Source organism: Pteronotus mesoamericanus, unplaced genomic scaffold (assembly GCF_021234165.1).
Source record: "Pteronotus mesoamericanus isolate MK-2021 breed Mesoamerican mustached bat unplaced genomic scaffold, CSHL_Meso_final contig_20, whole genome shotgun sequence".
Classification (NCBI taxonomy): domain Eukaryota; kingdom Metazoa; phylum Chordata; class Mammalia; order Chiroptera; family Mormoopidae; genus Pteronotus; species Pteronotus mesoamericanus.
Genome location: NW_026555085.1, coordinates 38,335,179 through 38,346,081, shown reverse-complemented (window position 1 = coordinate 38,346,081; position 10,903 = coordinate 38,335,179). Strand labels below are relative to the sequence as shown.

Genomic DNA, 10,903 nt, shown 5'->3' with positions numbered 1-10,903 from the left:
CATTTGACTTTCCCTAATAATGTTAGACTGTTGAATTGCTAACACAGTTGTGTGTTCCCATGTGTACTTAAAAAAAATCATTAATTTAGAGCTACTTAAGTTGCTTTCATAGTTCCTTAAAACCCGTGCCTTTCTCCTATAAATAGTGGCTAAATTGATCATTGCTTTGTGACTAAGATGAAAGAAGCAAGAGAAAAGTAAATGTCTAGACAGCTACCATTAAAATAAACTTTGATAGATAACGTTTAGATGCATAGAGAAATGGTTCTTCAACTTAGCAGAATATTGCAGTTTTGAATGTGGATAACCTCAGAGCATCTTTAATATTTTATTGGCCCAAGTCACTATCTTTCTCTTTTCTCAGTTCTAGCAGATAAATTAAAAAAGCAGATTTTTCATCATAGCAGCGCTACACCCATTGACATTTATTCATTTTCATTAGTATCTGAGGTAGCTGGCATTCTACTTTTATATGTGGCATTAATAAATTGTGGTTAAATGCTGCCTGTGCATATTTTACTAAGGCCCCTCATTTGCTCTTGATTATCTTCAAGACTTCTTTTAAGTTTTTGCATTAGCATTTTTCTTATTCTTTTTTTTTTTCAAGAGGGGAGGAGAATGTACAAATAGCACCACACAATCCTATTTTCCAAGAAACACTAAAGCACAGAAAGGCATATTTTATTCCAATGTTATTTAAAGGATCCCTTTATTGTTTTCACTCTCTGAAGTCCCAGAGAACAATGCTTTGCATATTCTGAAACCACGAGGACTGCAGATCCAAAAGTGAGAGATTCATTTTGGCACCCAGATTGCCAAATTGGTGTGAGCAAATGCAGTGTTTTTTGAGTGTCATTTTCAAGTCAAGCACTGACCAATGGTCAAATTTTTTTAAATTCACAGAAAATAAGAGATAGAGCAATGAAGATGTAAAATTTTTTTTAAGGTAGCACTAATTAAATTCGAATAGCTGCCCTAAATTCAAGGTTATGTCATTTTACTTTTTTGGTGTTTCATGTCCTTTTATGAATGATAGAGATAATGCATGATTATTATAATTATTTTTATGCCTAGAGTATAATGATTTAATTATTAAAATAAAAAATAGGTTAAAATGGTTCAAAATAATTTTTCAAAGGTATTTTTTCTATACCTGTCTTCTGTTTGCCACAGTTCCTGTTGCTGACACATACTTGGGTAATCACAGTTATTACTATTCTTTAGGAGTTCCTTTTGCACATAAATAAGCAAAACCAAATATATATGTTTTTTCCTCTGCCCCCCTTTCCCATAAAACAATACTATATTATGCACATAGTTTTATATAGTGTAAAAAAAAACTTTATTTTGAAATAATTATAAATGCACAGAAAGTGGCAAAAACTGTATAGGGAGGTCCCTGTACCCTTCATTCAGTTTTCCCTTGGGTAACATGTTGCATGGGATATATAGTACAATATCAAATCCAGCAAATTAACATTGGTGCAGTCAATAGAGCATATTCAGATTTAAACCACTTTTACATGTGTTTATATAGAATTAGTAAAATCTGAGAATCACTAATCTGTTCTCCATCTCAAGAACTTTATTTCAAAAATGTTATATATATATGAAGTCTTTCAGTCCATAGCTTTTGAGATTGGCTTTTTCACTCAGCATATTCCCCCTGAGATCCATCCGAGGTGCTACATGGATCAATAGTTCTTTAGATTGCTGAGTAGTATTGCACAATAAGTATGTATCATGGTTTGTTTAACCATTTACCTATTGAGGGACATTTGGGTTGCTTTTAGCTTTTGGTTGTTGCAAATAAAGCTGTTATAAACATTTGTGTACTGAGTTTAATCTTAAGGTAAGTTTTCATTTCTCTAGGATAATACCCAAGAGTAAAATTGCTGGGTGATATGGCGTGTGCATGTTTAGGTTTATGAGTAACTGCCAAACTATTTTCCAGAATGAATGCATTAATTTACATCCCCAGTGCATGAGTGCCAGAATTTGGTGTTACCACTCTTTTAGTTATTCTGATAGTTGCGTAGTAATATCTCACTGTGGTTTTAATATGAATTTCCCTAATGGCTAGTGATGTAAACATGTGGTTATTTGCCATGCGTATGTTACCTTTGGTGATATATCTTTTTATGTCTTTGTCCATTTAATAATTGGATTTTTGTTTTTGTGCTTTTACTGTTGAATATTAAGAATTCCTTACATATTCTAGATGTAAGGTATTTGTCTGATATATAGAGTACAAATATTTTCTTCTGTTGCTGGTCTTGTATGGATTTAATATGGATTTTAATAGAATAAAAGTTTTTAATTTTGATTAGATATAATTTGCCAATTTCTTTCTTTTTTAGATTGTGCTTTTGGTGTCAAGTCTAAAAACTTTTATTCCTTGGTCCTGAATATTTTCTTTGATCATTTTTTTTCTAAAAGTGTTATAGTTTATGTGTTACATTTAAGTCTATGATGCAATCTGAGTTAATTTTTGAGTAAAGTATGAGTTTTATGTTGAAGTTCAGGTTTTTTGGATTTTTTTTTTTGCCTGTGGATGTCCAGTTGCTCAAGCACCATTTGTTGAAAGACATTCTGTCCTCTATTGAATCACTCGTGTGCCTTTATCAAAAATCAGTTGGCCATTAATTGTATGGGGTGATTTCTGGGTTCCTTATTCTATTCACTGATATGTGTTCATCTCTCTTCCAGTACTGCTGCTTGTATGCTTAGCTTTATAGTACTGTAGTTTATAGTAAACCTTACCTTTGAGTACAGTAATTCCTCACATTTATTCTTCTCCATCAGAATTGTTTTGCTATTCAAAATAACAAAATGGTGCTCACTTCGGCAGCATGTATACTAAAATTTGGAACGATACCAAGAAGATTAGCATGGCCCCTGTACAACGGTGGCATGCAAATTCATGAACCTTTCCATATTTTTATACAAAAAAAGGCTAAAAGAATATGTCTCCACCAAGCCAGCATTGGAAAAGGGGCTAAACAGACTGCTTTAAGATTATGAAGAAAAAGAGTGAGAGAGTACAAGTACAAAGGGAAAAAATGGTAGTGAATAAGTACCTATCAATAATAATGTTAAATGTAAATAGATTAAATGCTCCAATCAAAAGACACAGGGTAGCTGAATGGGTAAGAAAACAGGACCCGCATATATTCTATCTACGAGAGACCCACCTCAGAACAAAAAGATCTACACAAACTGAAAATGAAGAGATGGAAAAACATATTCCAAGTAAATGGACATGAAAATAAAGCTGGGGTAACAATACTTATATCAGACAAAATAAACTTCAAAAGAAAGTCCGTAGAAAGAGAAAAAGAAGGACACTACATAATACTTAAGGGAGGAATCCATCAGGAAGGTACAACCCTTGTAAACATATATGTACCCAACATAGGAGTACCTAAATATATAAGAAAAGTCTTGGAGGACTTCAAGAAAGATATCAACAGCAACACACTCATCATAGGGGATTTTAACACTCCCTTGTTAATAATGGATAGATCTTCCAAGCAAAGAATCAAAAGGATATAGTGGCATTGAACAATACCCTAGATCAAATGAACTTAATTGATGTATTCAGAACCTTTCACCCCAAAGAAGCAAAATATACATTATTTTCAAATGCACATGGGACATTTTCAGAAATAAACCACATGGTGGGACACAAAACAGTCCTCAACAAATTCAAGAAAATTGAAATCATATCAAGCATTTTCTCAGATTACAGTGGGTTGAACCTAGAAACCTACCTAAACGGAAAAGTTCAAAAACATTCAAATACATGGACACTGAATAACATGTTATTAACTAATGAATGGGCTAAAAATGAGATCAAGAAAGAAATCAAAAAGTTTCTGGAAACAGATGAAAATGAACACACAACACCCCAAAACCTATGGGACACAGCAAAGGCAGTCCCAAGAGGGAAGTTCATAGCAATACAGGCCTACCTAAAGAAAATAGAAAAATCTCAAATAAACAAGCTATAAGAAATAGAGGAACAACAATAAACAAAGCTCAAAGCAAGTAGAAAGAAGGGAAAAAATCAAGATCAGAGCAGAATTAAGTGACATAGAGTTTAAGAAACAATTCTAAGGATCAACAAATTCAGGAAATTGTTCTTGAAAAGATAAACAAAATTGGCAAGACTTTAACCAGACTCATCAAAAAAAGAGGACCAAAGTAAATAAAATCAGAAATGAAAGAGAAATTATAACTGATACCACAGAAATACAAAAGATTGTAAAAAAATTACAACAAAAAACTATATGCCAAGAAATTGGACAATCTGAGTGAAATGGACAAATTTCTAGAAACATACAATCTTCCAAAACTGAATCAAGAATAAGCAAAAAGCCTGAAGAGATCAATAACAGCTAGTTAAATTGAAGCAGTAATCAAAGAACTCTGGCACACAAAAGCCCTGGACTTGATGGCTTCACAGGTGAGTTTTACCAACACTTAAAGAAGAAATAACTCCTATCTTTCTCAAACTATTCCAATAAATTCAAGAAGAGGGAAGACTCCCAAACTGTTTTTATAAGGCCAGAATTATCCTAATTCTCAAACCAGGTAAAGATGCAACAAAGAAAGAAAACTACAGGCCAATATTTCTGATGAACATAGATGCTAAAATCTTAAACAAAATATTGTCAATCTGGATCCAGCAGTACATTAAAAAGATTGTACACTGTGAATAAGTGGGATTCATCCCAGGGATGCAAATAAAGTAAACTATTCACAAATCAAAAAAGATAATACACCATATAAACAAAATGAAACACAAAATTCAGGTGATCATATAAATAGATGCTTAAAAAGCATTTGATGAAGTGCAACACCCATTTATGATAAAAGCACTCAGCAAAGTGGGGATACCTTAACATAATAAAGGCCATATATGAGAAACCTACAACCAACGTCATACTCAATGGGCAAAAAATAAAAGTTTCCCCTTAAGATCAGGAACAAGGTTGCCTGCTTTCACCATTTTTATTCAACATGGTATTGGAAGGTCTAGCTGCAGCAATCAGACAACAAAGAGAAATAAAAAGCGTCCAAATTAGCCCTGGCTCAATGGATTGAGTGCTGGACTGTTAAGCAAAGGGTCGCTGGTTCAGTTCCCAGTCAGGGCACATGCCTGGGTTGTGGGCCAGGTACCCAGGGAGGGCATGTGAGGGGCAACCACACATTGATGTTTCTCTCCCTCTTTCTCTCTCCCTTCCCCACTCTCTAAAAATAAATAAATAAAATCTTTTAAGAAAAGCATGCAAATTATAAAGGAGGAAGTAAAATTGTCATTTGCAGATGATTTATAGTGTACATAGAGAACCCTATAGTCACCATCAAAAAACGACTTGACCTAACAAGTGAATTTAGAAAAATAGCAGGATAAAAGTCAATATTCAGAAATTAAAGGCATTTTTGTACATAAACAATGAAATATCAGAAACATAAACTAGGAGAAAATCCCATTTACTGTATCAAAAAGAAAAATAAAGTACCAAGGATTACCTTAACCAAGGATTAAATTTACCTTAGGATGCAAAAAACCTGTACTTGGAAAACTACAGAACACTGAAGAAAGAAATTAAGGACGATATTGTAAATGAAAGCATATACCATGTTCATGGATTGGAAGAATTAACGTCATTAAAATGTCCACACCACACAAAACATTCTATAGATTCAAGGCAATTCCTATTAAAATACCAATGGCATATTCAAAGATGTAGAACAAATATTTCAAGAATTTATATGGAACCAAAAATGACCCTAAATAGCCTCTGTAACCTTGAGAAAGAAGAACAAAGTAGGAAGGATCACGATACTTGATATTAAACTACACTACAAGTCCACTGTAATCAAAACAGTCTGGTAGTAGCGAAAGAACAGACACTTTGATCAATGGAACAGAAAAGAGAGCACAGAAATAAACCCACATCTCTATGGTCAATTAATATTTGACAAAGGGGGAATGAGCATACTATGGAGTAAAGATGGTCTCTTCGATAAATGGTGCTGGGAGAACTGAATGGTACACGAAAAAAAGTGAAACTAGACCACCAACTTACACCATATACCAGAATAAACTCAAAGTGGATAAAAGACTTAAATAGAAGCCATGATACCAAAGAAGTCCTAGAGGGGAACATAGGCAGTAAAATTTGAGCTATCCCACACAGCTGAAATTGTCCTAGGGCAAAGGAAATAAAGGACAAAATAAACAAATGGGATTACATCAAATTAAAAAGCTTCTGCATGGCTAAAGAAACCATCATCAAAATGAAAAGGGAATCGACTATATGGGAGAACATATTTGCTGATGATACATCAGACAAGGGTTTGATCTCCAAAACATATTTAAAAACTCATAGAGTTCAACACCAGGAAGACAAACAATCCAATTAAAAAATGGGCAAAGACCTGAATAGACACTTTTACAAGGAGAAATACAGATGGCCTGTAGACACATGAAAAGTTGCTTAACATCACTCGGCATCAAAGAGATGCAAATTAAAACCACAATGAGATATCACCTCATATCTGTCAGAATGGCAATCATTAATAAATCGACATACAACATGTGCTGGTGATGTTATGGAGAAAAGGGAACCCTAGTGCACTCTTGGTGGGAATACAGACTGGTGCAGCCACTGTGGAAAACAGCATGGAGTTTCTTCAAAAAACAAAAAATGGAACTGCCTTTTGATCCAGTGACTCACTGCTGAGATTTTACACTAAGAATCCTGAAACACCAATTCAAAAGAACCTATGCACCTCTATGTTCATAGCAGCTCTATTTACAATAGCCAAGGGCTGGAAACAGCCTAAGTGTCCATCAGCAAATGAGTGGATCAAAAACCATTGTGCATTTACACAATGGAACACTTCACAGCAGAAAGAAAGAAGGAACTCCTATCTTTTGCTACAGCATGAAAAAAAGAACTTGGGTATATTATGCTAAGTGAAATAAGTCAGGTGATAAAAGACAAATACCACATGATTCCACCTATAAGAGAAATCTAATGAACAAAATAAACTAATGAGCAAGATAGAATCAGAGGCATGGAAACAAGGAGCAGCCTGAGAGTGACCAGAAGGCAGGTGGAGGATGATAAAGGTAGAAAGAAGGGGAAGGGACTAGGCAAGGAACTTGGACAATGATCTGTGGACGTGGACATGGACATCAGGGTGTGGGTTGACTGTGGGAACGGGGTCGGGGTGCAAAGGACAGAGGAGAGGAACGGGGGAAAGTTAGGACAACTGTAATAGAACAACAATAAATTATTTTAAAAAATAAGGAAGTAGCTATTTTTTCCTTTTTCCACATACATTTTAGAATAAACTTGTCTATGTCTGCAGAAAACCATGGGATTGTGTTATATCTATAGATCGATATGGGGAGAATTGAATTTTACTATGTGGAATATTCAGTCCATAAATGTGCCTCTTAATTATTTAGGTCTTCTTTCTATCACCAGCATTTTGTAATTTAGCACGTGGATTCTGTACAGGTTTTTGTTAGATTTATACCTAAGTATTTTACTTTCTTTGGAGCAATTCTTACACATACTTCTTCTTCTTAATAATATAACATAAGAAACAATATATGGGGGTATGGCAAAAGTAGGGTTACATTTTTTTGTCTGGAAAATAAATATAATAATAAATAATAATTACAAGAATAAACTCAGTGTTTCATGTATTTACAACTGTAATCCTACTTTGCCATACCCTGTAGTTTATGGAGAGATTCCTTATCTCTTTTAAAAAAAAATTTTTTATTGTTCAAATACATTTGTCTTCATTTTCCCACCACCATTTTCCTCTGCTTCAACCACCCCCACCTCCCACCCTCAATTCTTCCCCACTTTGGCTTTGTCCATGGGTCCCTTATGCATGCTCCTTGATTTCGCCCTTCCCCTTCTTTTCCCTGTTACCCACCTCCCTCTTGTTACTGTCAGTTTCTTTTTTCTTTCAATGTTGCTGGTTATATTTTCTTGCTTGTTTGTTTTTTTGATTAGGTTTGACTTATAGGTGAGATCATGTGGTATTTATCTTTCACCCTCTGGCTTATTTCTCTTAGCATAATGCTCTCCAGTTCCATCCATGCTGTCATGAAGGGTCATAGCTCTTTCTTTCTGTTGCGTAGTATTCCATTGTGTAAAGGTACCATAGTGTTTTGATCCACTCATTTACTGATGGACATTTAGGTTGCTCCTAGCACTTGGCTATTGTAAATTGTGCTGCTATGAACATCGGGGTGCACAGTTTCTTTCAAATTGGTGTCTTGGGATTCTTAGGGTATAACCCTAGCAGCGGAATTGCTGGGTCAAAAGGCAGTTCCATCTTTAGTTTTTTGAGGAAATTCCAAAATGTTTTCCACAGTGGCTGCACCAGTCTCCATTCCCACCAACAGTGAACTAGGGTTCCCTTTTCTCCACAGCCTCGCCAGCACCTGTTGTTTGTTGATTTGTTTATAATGGCCATACTGACCAGTGTGAAGTTGTATCTCATTGTGGTTTTAATTTGGATTTTTCTGACGGCTAGTGATGCTGAACATCCTTTCATATGTCTCTGGGCCCTCTGTATGTCCTCCTTGGAGAAGTGTCTGTTCAGGTCTTTTGCCCATCTTTTAATTGGATTGTTTGTCTTCCTGGAGTGGAGTCGTGTGAGTTCTTTATATATTTTGGAGATCAAACCCCTGTCCGAGGTATCATTGGCAAATATATTTTCCTATACAGGTGGTTTCCTTTTTATGTTGCTGGTGTTTTTTTTTTAGCCTTGCAGGAGTTTCTTATTTTGATGAAGTCCCATTTGTTTATTCTTTCCTGTATGCCCCTTGCTCTAGGGGACATATCAATGAAAATACTGCTGCATGGAATATCTGAGAGTTTCCTGCTTATGTTCTCCTCCAGGACTTTTATGGTGTCACAACTTATATTTAATTCTTTTATCCATCTTGAGTTTATTTTTGTGTATGGTGTAAGTTGGTGGTCAAATTTCAATTTTCTGCATGTCCTTATCTCTTTTTTACAGTTTCATAATACAGTATATGTATACATACCACACTTTCATTAAGTAATGGTCTACTTATGGATATTTGGACTATTTATAATTTATTGCCATTGTAATTTAAAAATAATTCTTTATCCATGTAAATTATGTGTATCTACATAATACACATAAATGAACCAGAAGAGATACTCTTGGATGAAAGGGTATTTGATTTGGATTTTTGATACATTTAAAATATTGTCTTCACAGTTTGTACTCCCACTGGCAATGTATGAGAACAACTCTTTCCCCACAGCCTCACTAAAAGTTTGATGTTAAGCTTTCTGCCAACAGTCTTGCTAGCCCCAGCTCCTGTATCTGTTGTAAGCAGGTACTCTGCTATTTTAGGGCAAGACTCTCATCTGCAGAAATGAACTTCTGCTTGCATTTTCTAAGTTTTCTTGGTACTTTATCCTCATGCCTTTCCATTCTCTTCTTTTACACTTTCTGCTCCATATAAGCTGGTATATTTAATTTGGCATCTGAACATTATGTGAGATTATATTTTTCTCTTACTCTGGCAGAAAAAAAAAGTTTGAATTTTTGTGGGTTTTTACCCCGTGTTGCTTTTCTATAATTTTTCAGCATAAACAGAACAAAGTTGCTTACTTGATTTTTAGTGTTCACACTCAGTAAAGGAGGAAATATGAAGACTTGGGAACCAGTAGTGTTTGTGAACAAATAGAAATTTTGGAGTACAGAAATCTGAACCACAATCATGCTTTAGTACTTACTGGTTGCACAATAAGTTGAGTGTGTTGAGTATTTATGAGGGGGAACCCAAAAAGACCCAGAATTATTTTTTGTGGGTAGGCCTCTTGTATTACAGGCTTTCCTTGCTAGGCTAGTGTTCTGGGAACCCATCTATATCTGTGTACCAGCTGATGTTGTTGTGAAAGGCTGCGTTTGGATTCAGTAAATTTTTTTTTGACTCTTTCAATGTGTTTGTCCTTTGATGATGGGTGATTTAGGAGCATATCTGCCCACAACGCAATAAGTATTTAGCTTTTTTTGACCAAAAACAGCATGATCCCTGTGCCTTACCTTCCTTATTCACCCGATCTTACCCTGAGTGACTTATTTTTTGTTTCTCCAGATGAAAAAAGTTCTTAAAGGGAAACGTTTTGCTGATGTGAAAGAGGTGAAACAAAAAAAAAACAGCAGAAGCACTAAAAGACATCAAAATAAATTAGTTCAAAAACTGTTTTGAGCAGTGGAAAAAAATGTCTCAGTAGGTGTATTGCATCAAATGGAGAGTACTTTGAAGGTGACTGAAGTTTAAACATGTAAGAATAAATACACAACTTTTATAAATAAATTCCCTTTTTTGAGTCCCCCCTAGTGTTATAACTGAACCACAGTTTCTTTAGATATAAAAAATGGACCATAATAACCATTTTACAGAGTTTCTGCAAAGACTGTGTGAGGAAAACTGTGCCCAGTCTTTGGCCCTCAGGTGTTCAAAATTTACTAGCGTTTCCCTGCTGCCAAGGATCTTGCTAAACTCATTAGCCAGTGCTTGGGTTTGTGAGAAAGTCTTTTTCTTTTTTCCCTTTTTACTAAATTCATCTCAGTACTACATTTCACTCTCAAACAGTTATGCTCCTTGGTGCAGGAGGAGGTCAGTTCTGCAACTTACAGTCTTTGGAAAAAGAGACACTGATTTTTAAGGGAAACATACTCATGAACCAGAAGTTTTCCTCTATTGAAAATCACTCCAAAGTGCAAATTTATAATTAAAGAAAAATGCACAGACTGTCTTGTTGCCTTTCAAAAACATTTTTGCAATTGAATTGTCTTTACCTAAGAGTTCAGTAAA

At 35.0% G+C, this 10,903-nt stretch overlaps 1 non-coding gene across 1 annotated transcript; it reads left to right on the top strand.

Moving 5' to 3' along the window:
* Positions 1 to 2,835: 2,835 nt before the first annotated feature.
* Positions 2,836 to 2,943, top strand: LOC129067981 (U6 spliceosomal RNA). Its single transcript, XR_008528805.1, has one exon. It is a non-coding gene; the product is annotated as a U6 spliceosomal RNA (small nuclear RNA).
* Positions 2,944 to 10,903: the final 7,960 nt, after the last annotated feature.